Genomic DNA, 6,335 nt, shown 5'->3' on the forward strand with positions numbered 1-6,335 from the left:
TAAAATGCATATCCAAAACAAATTTTGAAAAAGAGAAAAGTAGGGTGGGAAGGAATCACTCTTCCTAATGTTAAAGCTTACTGTATAGCAACAGTAGTCAAGACAGTGCAGTATGGACAGAGTGATAGACACACGGATCAGTGAAACAAAGTAAAGAAGCCAAGTGTAGACTGGCACAAATATGCCCAATTAACTTTTGACAAAGGTGCAAAAGCAATTAAATGGAGGGGGGATAGCCTGTTCAACAAAAGGTGCTGGAGAATGAACATCTAAAGCCTGGACAAATGGTGCTGAGCATTGACATTTTGTCCATGGACATCATAAAAAAAAAACAAAATAAAAAAAAGTGAATCTTAAATCTCACACTTTATGCACCTAAAATTCCACACCTAACCGCCACAGCTTGTATGAAAACTAGCTTAATGTGTATCACAGACTTAAATGTACAACATAAATCTATAAAGATTTAGGAAAAAAAGAGGAGAAACTCTTCAAGGCCTTGGACTAAGCAAAGAGACTTGCTTAGACTTGCCAGCAAAAGTTCTTAACAGAGAAATTTGATATATTTGACCTCATCAAAATTAAAACTTTTGCTCTGTGTAAAACCCTGTTAAGAGCATAAAAAGACCAAATACAAGCGGGGAGCAAATATTTGCAAATTACACACCCAACAAGAGATTTCTCTCTAGAATATACAAAGAACTCTCAAAACTCAATACTCAAAAGGCAAACATGTCAATTAGAAAATGGACCAAAAATACAAATAAACATTTCGCTAAAGAGAATATACAGATGGCAATAAGCACATAAATAGATTTCGCCATAATCCTCCATTAGGGAAACACAAACTAAAACCACAATGAGGAAATGAATCAAGTATGGCTCTTTGGGAGGAGAGCATTCCTGCAGAGACAATACCTCCTGAAATGGGAACCTACTTCTCCTCTAAGGATTAGCAGGGGAGCAGGGGACTAGAATGGAGAGAACAAAAGGGTAGGGAGAGGAGTCTGGAGTGGTGCAAGGGGCCAGATTATGAGTGCACCAGTTATTGAATAACATAAAAATTACCTCGAAATTGGCAGCTCCTAACAGTGAACATCTGTTATATCCCACGGTTTCTGAGGGTCTGTTCAGGAGTAGTGTAGCTGTGTGGTTCCTGCTCCGTCTTTCATGAGGTGATAGGCTGCTGGGACTACAGTCATCTGGAGCTGGAGGATTCATTTCCTGTAGGAAATAACTCACTCACACGGCTGTTAGCAGAAATCCTCATTTCTCACCATGTAGACCAATGTTGCTTACATGTCACCTCAGTGTCCTTATGACATGGCACCTAGCTTTCCACAGAACAATTGATCCAAGAGATCAAGAGAGAAGGCACGATGTCTTTTATAACACAGCCTCAGAACTGACATAGCATCACTTCTGCCATGCTCTATTGGTCCCACAGACCAAGCCTGACACACACTGGGGCCATCTTGGAGGTTGGCTACCACAATGAGAACACCTGCAGGCCATGGCAAATGCTTCCATTTTATTATAAATGGGTAAAAGGTCCTTAGAAGTTTCAGATGGAAGGAATGATCTGGTCATGAGTGTGCTTCTTACTCTGACTACTCTGAGGAGAATAAAGCGTGAGGCTATTATGGAAGTGGAAAATATACAAAGGAGCTGTTATAAAAGTCTCTAGAGGCATGGTGATGGTAGGGTTAAGCTGCTAGCAGAGGAGATGAGAAGTAGTCAGCATGTTATATATTGAAAGTAGAGCTTGCGTAAAACAGGATTTTCCTAGATGTGGCCAAGTTCTCTTTTTATACTCTCTCAGGGTGGTCTCATCCATTTATATGGGTTAAACCAATGTTTCTCAAATGTCACAACTTACCTGCAGAGTGTTTTAAAACAGATTCCTGACTCCAGTCCTAGAGATTCTGATATCATGGGTCTGGAGTTGGCTTGATAATTTGCATTTCTAACAAATTCCTGGGTGATGCCCATCTGCAGATGCACAGACCACAGTTTTGGTAACCTGGTTGAAATTATTATCTGTAGCCTGATGAAGTATAAATCATTAGTTTAAAGTTGAAATCCAGGCTTATATATCTTTCTGTCAAAAATCACCTCCTAGAAATGGCACAGTTGTTTTCAAATTCAACATGTCCAAACTCAAGCCATAACTTCCCCCAAGACATCTCTTTTTTTTTGTATTTTCTATATTGATGATACCACCAAGGACCCTGTCATTCTTGCAAGAAACCTGTAAGAAACATTGCAAGAAACCTCCTCCTCACCTTCATCCTTCACATCCCTCCAATCACCAAGTCATGCCAACTTCACCTAAGTATTTCTTCAGCTGCTAACCTCTGTCTATCCCTCCCACGAGTGCTTTAGTTCAGGCCTACACCGTCTCCAAACTGGTTTTGTTCCCAAAAAACCCACCAACACAGATACCAGAGTAAACTGTAGAGTAAAACACAAAACTGTTCATGAGCCTCCTTTACTTTCAATGGCTCTCCATCACTGACAGGATCAAGACCAAGTTCCTTATTAGCATAGCATGAGAGGTCTGCTGTGATGAGGACCCTGTGCTTGCCCCGCTCCAGGCACATTTATTATCCTTATATAATGTTCACTTTGAAGTCCAGCAACCTTGAGCAGCTTCTTTATAATTCCCTGCACATACCACACCATTTTAGGATGCCACGCCTTTGCTCATGGTTTCCCTTTCCTCAAATGCCTTCTCCTCCATTTCCAACCCTTCCCATGTCAGGTAGCCAACGTCTACTCTCCTTTATAGACTTAGCTCTGTAATCACTTCCTCCAAGAAGCCTTTCTTGATGTCCTTACTAACTTCTCTCATAATACCTCCTGTACATTTCTTAAGCACACACAAAAAATTTAATTTGTTTCTTTCTGTCTTCCTCATTACATTGGTAGCAACATGAGATCTAGGACAGTGCCTTAGAAGTGGGCTTATCTCTGGCCTTGTGCACAGGTCCTGGAATATAGCTGGGAATTCTTAAGGGCTTGTTGAACTTGGAAATGAACCTTTATGTCAAGGCTATGAACCCCTTCAGAATGTAGTTCAATATGTCATATATACACATATATAAGAAAGGAAGAAACAGAGAAATTGGTCTTAGTGACCCCTACGGACACACAATTATACTCATATTCGTATTCATTTTTCCCTAAGACAACACACTAACCGGAGGAAAGAGATGGAGTGGGGGTGCAGAATGTAGGCATTTCTTTCTAATTTAGACAGATACCTATCTACTAAAGAACTTTACTCAATTTCTTGCATGATTCAGTTAAGCATTGTGCTAGCTGCTTCAGGGAATACAAGGCATGTAAGACACAGCCCTTTCCTCACACATTTTATATTTGGATGGAGAAATAACTCTACTATTGAGAAAATAATCATGTAACACAAAACAGTGCCTACTAAAGTCCTAAATTATATTGTATAAACAGTGCACGATCTAGTTCAGAAAAAAAATATAACACACTTGTCCTGGATCAATGCTGGAAAGCTTCAAAGAGGAAGGTAGGCACCTGGGTGGCTCAGTGGTTTAAGCGTCTGCCTTTGGCTCAGGTCATGATCCCAGGATCCTGGGATCGAACCCCGTATCGGGGTCCCTGCTCTACAGGGAGCCTGCTTTTCCCTCTCCCTCTGCATGCCACTCCCCCCGCTTGTGCTTGCTCGCTCTCTCTCTCTCTGTCAAATAAATAAATAAAATCTTTTAAAAAGGAGGAGGTAATATATAAGATATATATATATATATATTTGAGATGTGTGTGGGCTGATTGTAAGCACTTAGATGAAAATGACTCTCTCCTAGTCAATCTCATATGTGGTCTGCAATAATAAGCATCAAAATGTCCTGTGGAATTGATGATGGCGATGATTTTCTTAGCCTCGATCGTTTATTGAGTATTGAGCACTCTGCTGGATGCTTTCTCACACATTATTTCCAACCCTTCCAGCGAGGCTGAAGGTTGATATCATTCCTCTTTTATAGATGGGCAAACTGAGCCTCAGAGAAATGAAGCCATGGCCTGGGGATACACTGATAGGAAGACACAGAGCCAGGACATCTGTCTAACTGTAGGCCTCCCCCCCAAGCCGGCTATTGGTGCCTCGTGGACACATTTCAGAATGGACAGCTTTCAGAATTGAAAGTCTTCTCTGAGAGTTTATTGTCTCAACTTGTAGCCTCAAAGAAATACATCTGTGCCAAAAGGGGAAGTCTAATAGTCTGCCACAGTCTTTTGTCACTTTTTGAGGTTTATGGTGAAGGCGCTGCCCCATGGAAGAGCTGTCTAGAATTTACCTTTTAGTTGTGTGCTTGTACCAACAAAGAAAAGCTGGAAACTACTTCAAAGGTTTGATCCTTGTTCTGGAAACTCTCATGCAGGTTTCCAAGTTCTGTTGACTTCACTTGGCAACACAGGGCTAGAGTCCTTGGAGTAAGATCATCCTTACTGCAATGACAGGCATTGTCCTACATCTGAAGAAGCTTAGATATGGGGAAGGGAGTCTGGGTGCATAACACATCTTTGTCAGCATGGGCTAGAAGCAGAGTGTCTGCCCTTGTAGGCCTCTCCAAAGAGTCTCTTCGTCTGTTTTCCCAGCTGATAAATACAGGTGAACAGTGAATGGTGATGGAGGAGAAATGAGAAATGGGAATTTTGGTGAGATCCCTGCCCTGACTGTGATGTCAGGAGGTATTTTAGGAGAACATGGCATTTGTCCTCCAACTGACTGTGTCCTCCCATGGCTGTGTCATCAAGAAGAGGCTTTAAATGAGCAATTCTTAACCCTTTTGAGGTCATGGACTCCTTTGAGAATTTGCTGAAAGTTATTAATGCTCTCTCCTCCCCTAATAAATACACACACACTGCACCCACATACATAGTGATGTTACAGACACTTTTAACTGGCTCCCCTACCTTCCAATGTCCATACCCAGGGGCTCCTGGGTGGCCTAGTGGTTAAGCGTCTGTCTGCCTTCGGCTCAGGTCATGATCCCTGGGTCCTGGGATCGAGCCCCACATCAGGCTCCCTGCTCCGCGGGAAGCCTGCTTCTCCCTCTCTCACTCCCCCTGCTTGTGTTCCCTCTCTCGCTGTGTCTCTGTCAAATAAATAAATAAAATCTTTAAAAAAAAAGTCCATACCCAATGCAATGCATTAAGAAAAATTGTGGAGAAAAAAAAAAAAAAAGAAAAAGAAAAATTGTGGAGACACATTGGGCTTGACAGGGGGAAAAAAAAAAGCCCTGTTTGACTAGTGAGGTTTTCCCTAATAGCATGAGAAATGGGGAGTGGCATGTGGACTCTGAATCTACCATTCCCAATTTTTAAATCCTCCTTGTTCTAAGTAATTTATTTTTACCTATGTTATTTTTTCATTGTCTGTCCCCGTCCAGGACATAATTTCCACAAGAGAGCAGAGAGTTTGTCTGTTGTTTACTGCTGTTTCACTGGGGCCTAGGACAGTAGCTGGAAAAATAAAGGCGCTCCACAGATGTTACTGAGAGAAGAAATGTGTCCCCTCTTGCGAGTACTGAGCTACAAAATTTACTCTCTTCCATGTGGGTTAATATTTGCTTCGATTTATAATACAGCCAGTTGCTTTCAAGGGCTATCTTCTATCTATATCATTTTGAAATCTACAGACTAAGTCTGTATTTGGTGTTCAGAACTTTTGCTAATTGTAATTATATACTGTTTTCCTTTTTATATTTTCCTCGATTAATCTCTTTTCTCCCACCAAATAACCATCATCTCAACTACTTCAGTGACTAAAGATAAGATGTATTTGGAGGCATCAGTTTACAAAAAGGGGAACAAGATGCAGCACGTTTAAATGACAGCAAAACAAATGTCAGTTTCTCCAAGTATATTTGCTTAAGTAGTCAGCTCTACACATACTGAAACAATGTAAATGCTGAATATTGAAATGTTAGTATAAATAAGCATTTTTTATCGACAGCAGCTATGGAAGTGTATGGAACAATGTGGCTTGACTGCTTAAAAACTGTTTGTTCCTTTAAAGGGTTTAAATATGGCCCCTGCCATTTGTTCCCATTTAAATTACTTCACAAACCATTTCCTTAAATATGGGAAGAAGTCCGCTTTAGTACTTGTTAAATTACCACAAACTCTGAGTTACAAGACTGTGAATTAACAACGTTGCACGCTATTTTATAATCCTCATTCCTAGCTTTAATCGAAAGCAGTGCTTCATTTTTTTTTTTAATTAAAACAATCAGCGAAAACTACAACAAGTGACATTTGATTGTGCTGCGGTGCAAAGCTACAGCTTGAAATTATAA

At 40.7% G+C, this 6,335-nt stretch overlaps 1 protein-coding gene across 4 annotated transcripts in view; it reads right to left on the reverse strand.

Moving 5' to 3' along the window:
• Positions 1-6,335, reverse strand: part of PDE6H (phosphodiesterase 6H) — a 34,806-nt gene that overhangs the window by 13,658 nt on the left and 14,813 nt on the right. The window contains exon 2 of one of the 4 annotated variants that reach the window (XM_035028160.1): positions 1,069-1,224. The exons of the other annotated variants lie outside the window; for them this stretch is intronic. The gene's annotated coding sequence lies outside the window, so the exon portion shown is untranslated. The remainder of the gene's footprint in view (positions 1-1,068; positions 1,225-6,335) is intronic. 4 annotated transcript variants of the gene reach the window in all.

Source organism: Mirounga leonina, unplaced genomic scaffold, assembly GCF_011800145.1.
Source record: "Mirounga leonina isolate KUSES-001 unplaced genomic scaffold, KU_Mleo_1.0 Mir_201, whole genome shotgun sequence".
NCBI classification, from domain to species: Eukaryota; Metazoa; Chordata; class Mammalia; order Carnivora; family Phocidae; genus Mirounga; species Mirounga leonina.